Below are 16202 nucleotides of genomic sequence, written 5' to 3' on the forward strand. Positions count from 1 at the left end.
ACATTCGCCAATTCCTCTCTCATCCTACCATACTCCCCTCTGTTCAAACAAAGGACGCGTGTCCGGGAACCCACTTTGTCGTCCTCCATCTGCACCAGAAACTCCACCATACAATGATCACTCTCCCCAAGAGGATCCTTCACCGCAAGGTCCCTGATTCTACCCGCCTCATTACATAACACCAGAATGACGCCCTGGTGAAGCTACAACACAGGACTACATTTGTGCGGAGTTAAACGATCCCACAATCAACAGGTCAGGCCAAACATCTTCAATTCTGTCACTTAGAGAGTGGCAAATATTTAACAAGGGCTGCAAGAGAAAGCCTGGGAAATACAGGCCAGTGAGGCTCACATCTGTGGTGGGTAAATTGGAAAGTATTTTGAGAGACAGAATCTACAGGCATTTAGAGATGCAAGGGCTGATTAGGGATAGTCAGCATGGCTTTGTGAATGGAAAATCATGTCTCACAAATTTGATTGAGTTTTTTTGAGGTGGTAACCAAGAAGGTAGATGAGGGAAATGCGGTTGATGTTGTCTACATGGACTTTAGCAAGGTCTTTGACAAGGTACCACATGATAGGTTGATGCACAAGGTTAAATCTCACAGGATCCAGGGTGAGGATACAAAACTGGCTTGATGACAGAAGACAGAGGTTATTGTAGAGGGTTATTTTTCAAACTGGAGACCTGTGATCAACGTTGTGCCTCAGGGATTGGTGCTGGGTCCACTTTATTTGTCATTTATATTTATGATTTGGATGAGAATTTAGGAGGCATGGTTAGTAAGTCTGCAGATGACACCAAGATTGGTGACATAGTGGACAGTGAAAAAAGGTTATCTCGGATTGCAATGGGATCTTGATCAATTGGGCCAGTGGGCTGATAATGGCAGATGGAGTTTAATTTAAATATATGCAAGATGATGCATTTTGGTAGATTGAACTAGGGCTCAGTTAATGGTGGATGTTGGGGAGTGTTACTGAACAAAGAGATCTAGGGGTACATGTTCACAGGTGGGCAGAGTGTGAAGAAGGCATTCAGCATGCTTGGTTTCATTGCTCAGAATATTGAATACAGGAGCTGGGATGTCTTGTTGAAGTTGTACAAGACATTGGTGAAGCCACACTTAGAAGAGTGTGTACAGTTCTGGTCACCCTATTATAGAAAGGATATTATTAAACTAGAAAGAGTGCAGAAGAGATTTACTGGATGCTATGGGGACTCGATGGTTTGAGTTATAAGAAGATGCTGGATAGACTGGGACTTTTTTCTCTGGAGCGTGGAAGGCTGAGGGGTGATCTTCTTGAGGTATATAAAATAATGAGGGGCACAGATCAGCAGGATAGTCAATATCTTTTCCCAAAGGTAGGGGAGTCTAAAACTAGACAGCATTGTTTTAAGGTGAGAGGGGAGAGATACAAAAAGGTCCATAGGGACAATTGTTTCACAGAGGGTGGTGAGTGTCTGGAAGAAGCTGTCAGAGGTAGTAATAGAGGTGGATACAATGAGCTGTGATAACATCCCAGTTGCAGCACTGTGGTCTTCTTTCCAGGGCCAATGACCCCCCTAGTCAAGCTGCTCCAGCACAGCTAGAATTCTGGCACCGAACCTATAATGTGGAAAATTGCCCCAGTATCTCCTGTCCACAAAATGCATCACAAATCCAATCTGTTCAGTTACTGCTCCAGCAATCTACCCTCAATCTTCAGTAAAGTGACGGAATGTTATTAAGTGCTATCAAGTAGCACTTACACAGCAATAACCTACTCACCAATGATCAGTTTGGGACCCATCAAGGCCATTTGACTTCAGAAATCATTACAGCCTGCTCAAACATGAACTCAAAAGCTGAGGTGAGAATAACCTCATGGTGGCACAGTGGTTAGCACTGTTGCCTCACAGTGCTAGGGACCCGGGTTCAATTCTGGCCTTGGGTGACTATCTGTGTGAGTTTGCATGTTCTCCCCGTGTCTGCATGGGTTTCCTTTGCATGGTCTGGTTTTCTCCCAAGTCCAAAAATGTGCAGATTAGGTGGATTAGTCATGCTAAATTGTCCCTTAATGACCCAAGATGTGTAGGTTACTGGGGGTAAATATGTGGGGTTATGAGAATAGGGATCGGGTGGGATGTGGTTTCGGAGAATCGGTGCACACTCAAAGTGCTAAATGATAGTCTTGTGCAATGTAGGGATTCCATGTTCTAACTGTCCTTGACATCAGCAGGATCTGACAGAGTATGGCAGCTAGAAACTATGAAAATTGGAATGAGTGGGAATGAGGGGAAAAACTGTCCACTGGTTGTAATATCTTACACAAAAGAAGATGGTTGTGGGTGTTGGAGGCCAATCATATCAGCTCCAGGAGTTCTTCAGGGTAGTGTCTTAGGCACAACCACCTTCAGCTGCTTCAGCAATGATCTCCCATCCAACATATGATCAGAAGTAGGAATGTTTGTTGATGATTGCACAGTGTTCAGCATCAATCACATCTCCTCAGATATTGAAGCAGCCCACATATCCAAATTCAGCAAAACCTGAACAACATAGGCTCGGTGTAATATGTGGTGTGAATGTTACTTGCCACTTCAGTGTCAAAACATGTTCATCAGTAACAAGAGAGAATCTAACTCTCTCCCTTTGACATTCAATGACATTAACATAACTGAATATCCCACCATCAACAGTTGAACATAAACTTAACTGGGCCAACCATATAACTACTGTGGCTACAAGAACAGGTGAGAAGCTGGGAGTTTTGTAGTGAAAAGCTCATCTCCTGATCCTCCAAGCCTATCCACCATCTCCAATGTTCAAGTCAAAAGCATGATGAAGCAGCCCACCTGATATGGACCCCATACATCACCTGGTATATTTGTTCCCTTCACTATCAACGCACAGTGGCAGCAGTGTGTACCATCTACAAGTTGCACTTCAGCAACGTGTCAAGCCTCCTCCAAGTGTTAACCTTCCAAAGGTTAACAGATGCATGGGAGCACTATTTTCTGCAAGTTCCTTTCTAAGCAACTTACCATCCTGACTTGGGGGCGATATTATTGTTCCTTCGGTGTTGCTGGGTCAAAATCTTGGGTCTGTCTGTCTCTCTCTCTCTCTCCCCAACACAGGGGCAGGCTCAGTGGCAGAGCGGTTAGCACAGCTGCCTCACAGCACCAGGGACCCGGGTTTGATTCCTGGTTTGGGTCACTGTCTGTGTGAAGTTTGCACATTCTCCCCGTGTCTGCATGGAATTCTTCTGGGTGCTCCAGTTTCTTCCCACAGTTCAAAGAAGTGCGGGTTAGGTGGATTTGCCATGTTAAATTGCCCTTTTGTGTCAGGGGGTCTAGCTGGGTATATGCATGGGGTTATGGGGAAAGGGCCTGGGTGGGATTGTGGTTGGTGCAGATTCGATGGGTTGAATGGCCTCCTTCTGCACTGTAGGATTCTACAATTCTATGATAACAGTTGATGTATTTACTTCACATGGGCTGCTATGGTTCAAGAAGGCAGCTGACCACCACTGTCTCAATTAGGAATGGGCAATAATTTAAAATTTGTTCAATGAGAAACAACAGATCAGCAGAAGCAATGGACAACATAGCAACTTGCATTGTTTTCATGGAATTTTCAATTGACGGTTTCATGTTATAAACAATCATTATAAAAACTAACTGAATCAGCTCTGGGAAGAAAACTGAACCCAGACCAGCATCTGTAACATAAACCCTACACATGGAACTTGTCTACCCAAAATGGAAACACGATGTGCTTCTGCTGCACATGTACAGTGATATGTAAATAATTAGTGAACAGGAAGCAAGTTGTCAAAAGTGCCTTTCATCCTCATTAAAGTTACATATGAACATACGAATTAGGAGCAGGGGTAGGACACTTGGCCTTTGAGCCTGCTCCACCATTCAATAAGATCACGACTGATCTGACTGTAACATTAACCCCACATTGTTGCCATCTTGTTCAATTAACCTGACACCCCCCCCCCAACTTGTTAATCAAGAATCTATCTAGCTCAGCCTTAAAAATATTCAAAGACTCTGCTTCCACTACCTTTTGCGGAAGAGTTTCAAAGTCTCCTGACCCTCTCAGTTAAAAAAATTTTGCTCATCTATTTTAAACGGGCGACCTTTGTTTTTAAACTGTGACTCCTAATTCTAGTTTGTCCGACAAGAGGAAACAAGCCTATTCTGTCCAAACCTTCCTCACAAGACAACAAACTCATTCCAGATATTAGTCTAGTCAACCTTCTCTGAACTCCTTCGAACAGATTTCCATCTTTCCTTAAATACGGAGACCAATACTGTGCACAGCACTCCAGACGTGGTCTTACCAGTGCCCTGTACATCTGAAGCATAATCTCCCTACTTTTGGAATGAATTTCCCTGACAACAAACAATAAATCATAATAGCCCCAAATCATTCCAGCTCTTCCAGTTTCCAGACAAACCCTATATTTGTGATTTCAAGTGAAATCAGTTCATCATTTCTAGCCACACTCTCTTCATCTACTTTGTCAAAATACAAAAGCAAACTTTGAAACTCTTTGCCAATTTAAAAGTTTAAAATTTATTTATTAGTGTCACAAGTAGGCTCACATTAACACTGCAATGAAGTTACTGTGAAAATCCCCCCGTTGCCACACTCTGGCATGTATTCGGGTACACCGAGGGAGAATTTAGCATGGCCAATGCACCTAAGCAGCATGTCTTTCGGACCATGGGAGGAAACCAGAGCACCTGGAAGAAAATCACACCGACACAGGGAGAACATGCAGACTCTGCACAGACAATGACACAAGATGGGAATCGAACCCGGGTCCCTGGCGCTGTAAGGGAGCAGTGCTCACCATTGTGCCACCGTGCTGCCCTAGAATTTTTACAAACCCTTGTATTTAACTTCTATACACCATTTCCTCAAAATTGGATAACCATAAAAATATTTCAACATATCCAACTGGTGTCACGAAACACAAATTTCAGGTACTAAGCCTCCAAACAATGAGCTTCTGATGACAAGCGCAATGCGTAAGGAGTTGCTGAATGCAAGAAGAAATCAGCTGATGGGCTACTGCAATGCATGTTCATTCTAATAATTTTCTATAGAATGATACGGTATCAGGGCGGCATGGTAGCACAGTGGTTTGCACTGCTGCTTCACAGGGTCCTGAGTTCGATTCCCCGCTCGGGTCACTGTCTGTGTGGAGTGTGCACATTCTCCTTGTGTCTGCGTGGGTTTCCTCCGGGTACTCTGGTTTCCTCCCACAGTCCAAAGATGTGCAGGTTAGGTTGATTGGCCATGCTAGTATTATCCCTTAGTGTCCAGGGATGCATAGGTTAGAAGGATTAGTGGGGATATGGGGGTGGGCCTGGGTGGGATTGTGTTCGGTGCAGACTCGATGGGTCGAAGGGCCTCTTTTTGCACTGTAGGATTCTATGATTCTATGATACTGACAAGGATCTCAATCCTATCATCACAAACTGTGGTATCATTTGCAGAAGAGAAGAAACCAAATACCAATAAATTCCCTGATAGGGGTAAAGAACAGAATGGAAAACTGCACACTTGCCCCTCCAACTCTATCTCATTTTGCTGTTTAACTGTACAAGTGTCTCTCAAATCTTTGTTAAATTATACATCCATACCAAGTTAGACCACGCCTGTCAAAACAAAACAAGCAGGCCCTGGTTGCTGAATGCACTTTAATTCCGCAAACAAAGTTGACCAGATCATACAGCAAAGTAATCTGTGATTATTATTCATGTTGCAGCTTTCTGGAACCTTAGTGAGGCCACACTTGGAATATAGTGTTCAATTCTGGTCACCAAAAGAATGTGGAGGCTTTGGAGAGGATACAGAAAAGATTTACCAGGATGTTGCCTGGTATGGAGGGTATTTATTATGAGAAGTTGGAGAAACTTTGTTTGTTCCCACTGGAACGACAGAGACCTAATAAAAGTCTACAACATTGTGAGGAGTACGGACAGAGTGGATAGTCAGAAGCTTTTTCCGAGGGTGGAAGAGTCAATTACTAGGGGGCATAGGTTTAAGGTGTGAGGGGCAAGGTTTGAAGAAGATGTATGAGTCAAGTTTCTTTTATATAGAGGGTAGCGGGTGCTTGGAATTCGATGCTGGGGGAGATAGTGGGAGTAGACACTACAGCAGCTTTTAAGGGGCATCTGGACAAATACGTGAACAGGATGAGAATAGAGGGATATGGTCCCTGGAAGAGAAGGGGATTTTAGTTCAGATGGGCAGCATGATTGGTGCAGGCTTGGAGGACCGAAGGGCCTGCTCACGTGCTATAATTTTCTTTGTTCTTTGATTTCATTGACTTAAGCTGTATTTCAAAGCAATAAAGGCTTTTTTAAAAAAGATAGCTCGTCAGTGTTATTAAAACTTTCATTCAAAGTATTGCTGGGAAATCCTGGATATCGACCCCCCCCCCCCACCCCCGCCACCCAAACACTATTCCTCTGTGACAAGATTGAATTGGATGACAGCACTTTAAAAACAAAGTTTTTCAATCAAGTCATTTAAAAATTAGTCCTTACTCTGTGAAAAATTATGAGTGTATTCACTTAAAGATTTCGTGGATAAGTGTGGTAATAAACTATATAGAGCTGGAAAATTTTATGTTCAATCCCACGTCTGTGTTGATTTTGATTTGATTTATTATTGTCATATGTATCAGCATATAGTGAAAATATTGTTTCTTGCATCTATACAGGCAAAGCATACTGTTCAGAGAGGAAACCAGTGTACAGAATGTAGTGTTACAGTCATTGCTAGGGTGTAGAGAAAAATCAAGTTAATGCAAGGTAAGTTCATTCAAAAAGTTTGATGGCAGCAGGGAAGGAGCTGTTCTTGGGTCGGTTGGTATGTGACCTCAGACTTTTGAATCTTTTTCCCAATGAAAGAAGGTGGAAGAGAGAATACCCGGGATGCGCGGTTCGTAAATTATGCTGGCTGCTTTGCCAAGGCAGCGCGAAGTGTCGGCAGAATTAGTGGATGGGAGCCTGGTTGGCATGATGGATTGGACTACACTCACAACTTTTTGTAAAACTCTAATGTTTAGCAGCAATGTCAGGAAGCACTACTGCACACTAAGTACAGTGCAACTTTGAAACTTACTCCTTAGATTCCACTGAGGCTGAACAATTGAAAATTTCTACATGGAGGTTGATTGACTTTTCTTCAGCAAAAGTATTAAGGGATATGCAACAAAGGCAGGTAAATGACATAAATGTACATATCAGCCATGATTTAACTGACCAAATAGAAGAGGCTCAAGGAGTGGTTGGCTGTCTCCTGCTGCTATGTACCATTAATTGTGTCTTCCAAATAATGAGGAAATGTGGAGCAGCAAAAATTCTCTGATGGTCAACCATACTCGAAATGTTGGCTCTATTCTCTCTCCACAGATATTGTCAGACCTGCTGAGATTTTCCAGCATTTTCTGTTTTTGCTTCAGATTCTAGCATCTGCAGTATTTTGCTTACTTCTCAGTTTGCATTTTCTTGCGTTCTTGATTGCTGTTGTATATATAAGTGTGCAAGCGCAGTTAGCAGATAAGGACAAGATCAAACTTGGCTGCATTACTATTGCACAAACATCTGACTTCTAAACAACGGTTAGCTGGGTAATATAATTGAGTGGAGGCAGTGGCGTAATGATAATGTCACTGGGCTAGTAATCCAGAAGTCCAGGGTAATGTTCTGGGGACATGAATTCAAATTGCACCACAGGAGCTGGTGGATTTCAAATTCCTTAGTGAATGCAAATTCCTGAAAGCAAAGGATAACCTCTTCACATGCTGAATTAATGATTAGTCTGCCATTCAGTTTGTAGAAGGGCCAAGGTGCAACACTGTTTGTGTCTTTCCACAAGTGCATAAAATGTTTGTAATGTGGTTCCATCAGTGTAGGTTGGCTGCACAGGGGCCCTGGTCCATCCTGAAGCTACTTAGCACGGACTACTCTCACCATGGTAGTTTAAAGCTTGTAATTCAACAGATGGGGTTTTGACACAAGCCATCAATCAGTGACTTCCCGTGTCTCCCATTTTTTGATTCAAAATATGTCTCTGCCGGTAGATCTTGCTTGGTGAGAGTGCTTCATATGGGACGCTGAGATGGAAGGCAGGTCATCATGGACTGGCAAGTACCGTGCAGCATGATGGTTTCAACTGGTTTGTGGGTTTTCATCACTTGGCATGTGTGTGGCAGAATGACGTTTGCAAAGGATAAGAAGCTAGGGGATGAGTGCTGAGCTGAGAGTTCCAGTTATGAGATGTGTTGTTTCTTTCAATTCAGTGCCAACAAGATGTGTGTGAGATAATGTTTGCCAGACAGATTCAATTCGGTAATAAGATCTCAAATTAACAACTGGTCTCAGCAATAGCGCTACAAAACTATCATTCATCGTCATAAAAACCCATCTGATTCACTAATGTCCTTTAGGGAAGGAAATCTGCCATCCTTACCTGGTCTGGCCCACATGTGACTCCAGACCCCACAACAATGCGGTTGACTCTAAACTGCCCTCTGAATAGCTTAGTGAGCCTTAGTTCATGGAATCATAGAATCCCTATGATGCAGAAGAGGCCATTCGGCCCATCGAGTCTACACTGACTCAGAGTATTTTACCAAGGTCCTCTCCCCACCCGATCTTTGTAACCCCACAGATTTCCCATGGCTAATCCCATCTAACCTGCACATCTTTTCATTTATTATTGTCACATGTATTAACATGCAGTGAAAAGTACTGGACACACTAAGTATTTGGACACATTAATTTAGCATGGACAATCCACCTAAACTGCACATCTTTGGACTGTGGGAGGAAACCTGAGCTCCTGGAGGAAACCCACACAGACTCAGGGAGAATGTGCAAACTTTATACAGAAAGCAAGAAGGTCACCAGGGAGAGAGTTGACCCACTCAAGGACAGTAGAGGGAATCTATGCGTGGAGCCATAGGAAATGGGTGAGATATTAAATGAGTACTTTGCATCAGTATTCACCAAAGAGAAGGACTTGGTGCATGATGAGTCTGGGGAAGGGTGTGTCGATAGCTTGGGTCATGTTGAGAACAAAGAGGAGGTATTGGGGTTCTTGAGAAACATTAAGGTAGACAAGTCCGCAGGGCCTGATGGATATACCCCAGAATACTAAGAGAGGCAATGGAGGAAACTGCTGGGTTGTAAGCTCACTAGCGACAGGGGTAGTCCCAGAGGATTGGAGAATAGTTTAAAGTTTATTTATTAATCACAAGTAAGCTTACATTCACACTATAATGAAGTTACTGTAAAAATCCCCTAGTCGCCAAACTTCAACGCTGGTTCTGGTATGCTAAGGGAGAGTTTAACATGGCCAATTCATCTAACCTATGCATTTTTGGACTGTGGGAGGAAACTTGAGCATCCAGAGGAAACCCACGCAAACGCAGGGAGAACCTGCAAACTCCACACAGACAGTGACCCAAACCAGGAATCAAACTCACATCCGTGGAGCTGTGAGGCAGCAGTTTAACCGCTGTGCCGCCCACAATAGCCAATGTTGTTTCTTTGTTTAAGAAGGGTAGCAAGGATAATTCAGGTAATTACAGGCTGGTGAGCCTTATGCCAGTGGTAGGGAAATTATTGGAGAGGATTCTTCAAAACAAGATTTACTTCCTCTTGGAAATAAGTTTTTGATTTGATTTCATCTGATATATTGTCACCTGTATTAGTATAGTGAAAAGTATTGTTTCTTGCACGTTATACAGACAAAGAATATCGTTCATAGAGAAGGAAATGCGACAGTGCAAAATGTGTGTTACAGTCATTGCTCGCATGTAGAGAAAGATCAACTTAACGCGAGGTAGGTCCATTCAAAAGTCTGACAGCAGCAGGGAAGAAGCTGTTCTTGAGTCAGTTGGTATGTGACCTCAGACTTGTATCTTTTCCCAACAGAAGAAAGTGGAAGAGAGAATGTCCGGAGTGCATGGAATCCTTAATTATATTGGCTGCTTTTACAAGGCAGCGGAAAGCGTAGACAGAGTCAATGGACGGGAGGTTGGTTTGCGTGATGGACTGAGCTACATTCATAACCTTTTGTAGTTTCTTGTGGTCTTGGGCAGAGCAGGAGCCACACCAAGCTGTGATACAACCAGAAAGAATGCTTTCTATGGTGCATCTGTAAAAGTTGGTGAGAATCGGAATTGACAGGCCAAATTTCCTTTGTCTTCTGAGAAAGTAGAGGTTTTGCTGGGCTTTCTTAACTAAAGTGTCGGCATGGTGGACCAGGACAGGTTGTTGGTGATCTGGACACTCAGAAACTTGAAGCTTTTGACCACTTCTACTTTGTCACCATTGATATAGATATGGGCACGTTCTCCTTTACGCTTCCTGAAATCAATGATAATCTCCTTCGTTTTACTGATATTCAGGGACAGATTATTGCCACCGCACCAGTTCACCAAATTCTCTACCTCATTCCTGTACTCTGTCTTGCCATTGTTTGAGATCCGACCCACTACAGTGGTATCGTCAGTAAACTTGAAAATCAAGTTGGAGGGGAATTTGGCCACACAGTCATAGGTGTAAAAGGAATACAATAAGGGGTTGAGAACACAGCCTTGTGGGGCACTGATGTTGAGAATGATTGTGGAGAAGGTATTGTTGCCTGTCCTTATTGATTGTGGTCTGTGGGTTAGGAAGTTCAGGATCCAGTCACAGAGAAAGGAGCCGAGGCCCAGGCCAGAGTTTGGAGATGAGGTTCATAGGAATAACAGTGTTGAAGGCTGAGCTGTTGTCAATAAATAGGAGTCTGACATAGGTGTCTTTGTTATCTAGGTGTTCCAGGATTGAGTGCAAGGCGAGGGAGATAGCATCTGCTGTGGACCTGTTGCAGCAGTTGGTGAATGTAGTGGATTCAGGCAGTCCAGGAGGTTGGAATTGATTCGTGCCATAACTAGTGTTTTGAAGCACTTCATGATGATGGATATCAGTGCCATCAGATGATAGTCATTAAGGCACGTTGCTTGGCTTTCCTTTGGATGATGGTTGTCTTCTTGAAGCTGATAGGACCTCAGATTGTTGTAAAGAGAAGTTGAAGATGTCTGCGATACCACCACAAGCTGATCAGCACTGGATTTGAATGCTCATGCAGGTACTCTATCCGGGCCAGGCACTTTCCGTCGTTTGACCTTTGAGACGGCTGCTCCGACATCTGTAATGGTGACTTCAGATACAGATTCATCCAAGACTTCCAGGGTGGAGGGCATGCTCTTGCTGACCTCTTGCTCAAAACGGGTATAGAATGTATTGAGCTCATCGGGGAGAGGGTGAACGTATTAGCAAGAAGTAACATGGTTTTGTGAAGGGGAGGTCCTGTCTCACTAACTTTATCAAGTTTTTCAAGGAAGTGACAGAGATGGTTGATGAGGGTAGGGCAGTGGATGTTGTCTACATGGACTTCAGTAAGGCTTTTGACAAGGTCCCTTATGGCAGACTGGTACAGAAGGTGAAGTCACACAGGATCAGAGGTGAGTTCAGAACTCAATCCCTCGATTGATGAAGGATAGTACACCATACACCTTCTTGACCACATCCTCCACCTGCGATTCCTTTTGTCAGTAGAACTCCCACTCACCTGATGAAAGGGCAGCAACCGCTACGAAAGTTAGTGACTTCTGCTAACAAATAAACCTGTTGGACTTTAACCTGGTGTTGTGAGACTTCTTACTGTGTTTACCCCAGTCCAACGCTGGCATCTCCACATCGTCAGTCATAGAAGACAGAGGGTAGTAGTGGAAGGGTGCGTTTCTGAATGGAGAGCTACGACCAGTGGAGTTCCTCCAGGATCAGTGTTGGGACCTTTGCTGTTTGTGATATATTGGAGAAAAATGTAACTGGATTGATTAGTAAGTTTGCGAACGACACAAAGGTTGGTGGTATTCAGATAGCAATGAGGACTGTCAGGGGATACAGCAGGATATAGACCAATTGGGTGGAGGGATGGCAGATGGAGTTTAATCCGGACAAACGTGAAGTAATGCATTTTGCAAGGTCTAATACAGATGGGAAATATAGAATAAATGGCAGAGCGCTTACGGGTATTGATAGACAGAGGGATCTGGGCGTACAGGTACACAGGTCACTCAAAGTGGCAACGCAGGTGAAGAAGGTAATCAAGGAGATATATGGCATGCTTGCCTTCATAGGCCAGGGCATTGAGTTTAAAAATTGGCAAGTCATGTTGCAGCTTTATAGAAGCTTAGTTAGGCTGCACTTAGAATATAGTGTTCAATTCTGGTTGCCACACTCCCAGAAGGCTTTGGGGAGGGTACAGAAAAGATTTACCAGGATATTGTCTGGTATGGAGGACATTAGCTTTGAGGTGAGGTTGGAAAAACTTGGTTTGTTCTCACTGGAACGACAGAGGTTGAGGGGGCGACCTGATAGAAGTCTACAAGATTGTGAGGGGCATTGGCAGGGTGGATAGTCAGAAGCTTTTCCCCAGGGTGGAAGAGTCAATTAGAAGGGATCGTAGGTTTAAGTTGCAAGGGGCAATGTTGAAAGGAGATGTACGAGGCAAGTTTTTTTTTTACACACAAGGTGGTGAGTGCTTGGAATCTGCTGCCAGAGGAGGTAGTGGAAGCAGATACGATAGTGATTTTATGGAACGTCTTGACAAATACATGAATAGGATGGGAATAGAGGGATAAGGTCCCCAGAAGGGTAGAGGGTTTTAGTTCAGTTGGGCACCATGATTGGTGCAAGCTTGGAGGGCCGAACGGCCTGTTCCTGTGCTGTAATTTTTTTTGTTCACCAATAAAAAATGTCTTACACAGAAAACCTGCTTTTAGTACTCTCATCTAGATTGGGCGAGGGTCATAGACAGAGGCCATTTGGCCTAGAGTCTGCATCATCTCTCTCTGACAGAGCATCTTACCAAAGCACTACCCCGCTAATCTGCCTCACCTACATATCTTGGGACACTAAGGGGCAATTTAGCATGGCCAATCTACTTAAACCTGCACATCGAAGGGCTAGATGGCCTACTCCTGCTCCTATTTCTTATGTTCTTACAGTCTTATCTCTGAGCTGTGGGAAGAAACTGGAGCACCCGGAGGCGACGGTGCAGAGGGACCTCGGGGTCCTTGTGCGTGAGTCGCAAAAACCCAGCTTGCAGGTGCAGCAGGTGGTCAGGAAGGCGAATGGGATGCTGGCCTTCATCGCGAGGGGGATTGAATATAAAAGTAGGGAGGTCTTGCTGTGGCTGTATAGGGCATTGGTGAGGCCGCAGCTGGAGTACTGTGTGCAGTTTTGGGCGCCGTACTTACGCAAGGATATTTTGGCCTTGGAGGGAGTGCAGAGGAGGTTTACTAGGCTAATGCCGGAGTTGAGGGGGTTGAGCTATGAGGAGAGGCTGAATAAATTAGGCTTGTACTCGTTAGAGTTTAGAAGAATGAGGGGAGATCTCATTGAGACGTATAAGATGTTGAATGGGATGGATAGGATAGAGGTGGAGAGACTCTTCCCGCTCAGAAAGGACAGTAGGACTAGGGGGCACAGCCTCAAGATAAAGGGGGGGCGGTTTAGAACAGAGTTGAGGAGGAACTTCTTCACTCAAAGGGTGGTGAATCTCTGGAATTCTCTGCCCGTTGAAGTGGTGGAGGCTACCTCGCTAAATATTTTTAAGACGCGGGTTGATGGGTTTTTGATAAGAGAGGGGATTAAGGGTTATGGGGAGAGGGCGGGAATGTGGAACTGAGCCACGACAGATCAGCCATGATCTTATTGAATGGCCGGGCAGGCTCGAAGGGCTAGTTGGCCTACTCCTGCTCCTATTTCTTATGTTCTTATGTTAAACCCATTCAGACACTTGGAGAACATGCAAATTCCCCACAGACGGTGACTCAAAGCCAGAATTGAACCCGGGACCATTGCATTGTGAGGCAGCAGTGCTAACCACTGTATTACGGTGCCACCTGTTAAGTCCTGTTGGACTCTCATCAACATGGTGCACATCTATAATTCAATGTTTTAATCCAATCTTCACTGACATTCAACAGACACTATAAGCAGGCTACACTAATAAGGATCTGAATTTTTTAGGTTGACAATGAAATGAATATTATATTCACTTTGCTTGTGACTTGTGAAGTTTAGAGGAAGCTCGATAGAATGTAACTCAAATGACTACACCCCTCCCTCAAACTCCTTTTGGCGTCTGGAGAAAATAATATTTTTTAAGTTTATTTATTGTTGTAATAAATAAACTTATATTAACACAGCAATAAAGTTGCTGTGAAATTCCCCTACTCGCCACACTCCGGCACCTGTTCGGGTACACTGAGGAGGAATTTGGCATGGATCGATACACCTGACCAGCAAGTCTTTTGGACTACGGAAGGAAACCAGAGCACCTGGAGGAAACCCACACACATGGGGAGAATGTGCAGACTCTGCACAAACAGTGACCCAAGCTGGGAATCAAACTCAGGTCTCTAATGCTGTGAAGCAGTCATGCTAATCACTGCACCAGCAAGTAGTAGATCTGTGTGTAGATAAATGCATGGCACAAGAGGTCTGACAAAACATGGTTATTTTATCTCACAAACCTTGCACAGTCAGCACAGTTAATCCGCAAACAAAGGATGCAAAACTCAGATACAACATACAAAGGCATTTTTGTTAATGATTAATGCAGCTCAGCTGATTTAACCATTTCCCTTAAATATACATATGAAAGGAAGTTATTGAATTATTACACAACCCAACACTATTCAAAAGACTTCACAAGAGAACAAAATTGCTTTCCTATTTTCTGAGATTCTCAGTACGATGATGAAATGCCAAGCTTTGTGGCAAGCACACATTCTCTCCATTAGTTAAAGCACTCAGCCAGTATAATATAAATGTCTGAGGTCACGTACCAACCTCAAGAACAGCTTATTTGCTGCTGCTGTCAGACGTTTGAAGGGACTTTCTCTACACGCTAGCTAAACTGTAAGACTACCTTCTGCACTCTCTCATTTCCTTCTCTATGAATGGTATGCTTTGTCTGTATAGTGCGCAAGAAACAATACTTTTCACTGTATGTTAATACATGTGACAATAATAAATCAAATCAAATAGTCACAACAACTGCTCTGACAAGCGGTCATCCAGATTCGAAACATTCTCTCTCCACAGATGTTGTCAAATCTGCTGAGATTTTCCAGGATTTTTGTTTCAGATTCCAGCATCCGCAGTGTTTTGCTTTTACATCAATACAGATAGCCCCCTGGCTGTTACAGTTTACATTCAAGCAGTAGGAGTGAAAGCATTCTGGAATGCAGCTGTATCCTCTGGCAGGTGTGACTGGGGGGGAGTGAGGGAGGGAGGATAATCTCCTTTAGCTGGTGCATTTATGTGCAAGGATAAACCTGCTTGGTGGGAACTGTTTCCCCATTGCCACCCACTGCACCCAGCTGCCCCTCCCCCACCCCAGACACAGGACCTCAGACCTCCCCCCCCCCCCCACCAGCAGCCAGGCGGCTGACACAAAAACACCCCAAGGCAGGACCAGCAGCACGTTTTAAATTGAAACAACATGCACAAGAAACACATCAGCAACCCGACATGCACACCTTCTTCACACTGCAGGACATTTTTAACCCTGTACCTACTCTGCATATTATCCTGCTGCCGACTCCTGTTGTCATGGCACACTGGGCCGATTGACGCTCTGGCATCGCGATACGTGGCTGGCCCCACCCCTCCGTGTCGGCCCAGGGCGGGAGCGGCGGTGCGCCTGCCCCCCCGGTACTCTCGCTCTGGCGAATGCGCAGCTGCGGAAGCGCGCGCAGCCGGGCGGGGCGCTGGAAGGGGGAGGGCTGGCCGCGCGAGCTGTTACCGTTAGCTGGCGCAGGCGCGGCGAGTGAACAGCCGTCTGGTGTGGGTAAGCAGGACAGTTTGAGTTCCAGAATGAATAGGGAATGGGGGAAACAGTTCCAGAAATAATGGAACAGGGTCATTTCATTCCAGAAATAACAGAGCAGGGTCATTTCATTTCCAGACTAACTGGAAAAGTAGAATGGAGCAATTTATTTCTGGAATAACGGAATAGGATTTTTTTTAACTTCCAGAGTAACAGGATTGACTAATTTAGTTCTAGAATAACAAGAATAATAAAATGGGGTTGTTTCATTCCAGAATAACAAAAG

General features: G+C 44.3%; 1 protein-coding gene across 2 annotated transcripts in view; it reads right to left on the bottom strand.

The window, feature by feature from the left end:
* Nucleotides 1-15763, bottom strand: part of clcn3 (chloride channel 3) — a 156133-nt gene extending 140370 nt beyond the window's left edge. For both annotated transcript variants that reach the window (XM_080189478.1, XM_080189475.1), the window contains exon 1: nt 15666-15763. The gene's annotated coding sequence lies outside the window, so the exon portion shown is untranslated. The remainder of the gene's footprint in view (nt 1-15665) is intronic.
* Between the last annotated feature and the right edge of the window lie 439 nt (nt 15764-16202).

The sequence above is a fragment of the Carcharhinus amblyrhynchos genome, chromosome 5 (assembly GCF_965287045.1).
Source record: "Carcharhinus amblyrhynchos chromosome 5, sCarAmb.v2.hapA, whole genome shotgun sequence".
Taxonomy (NCBI): Eukaryota; Metazoa; Chordata; class Chondrichthyes; order Carcharhiniformes; family Carcharhinidae; genus Carcharhinus; species Carcharhinus amblyrhynchos.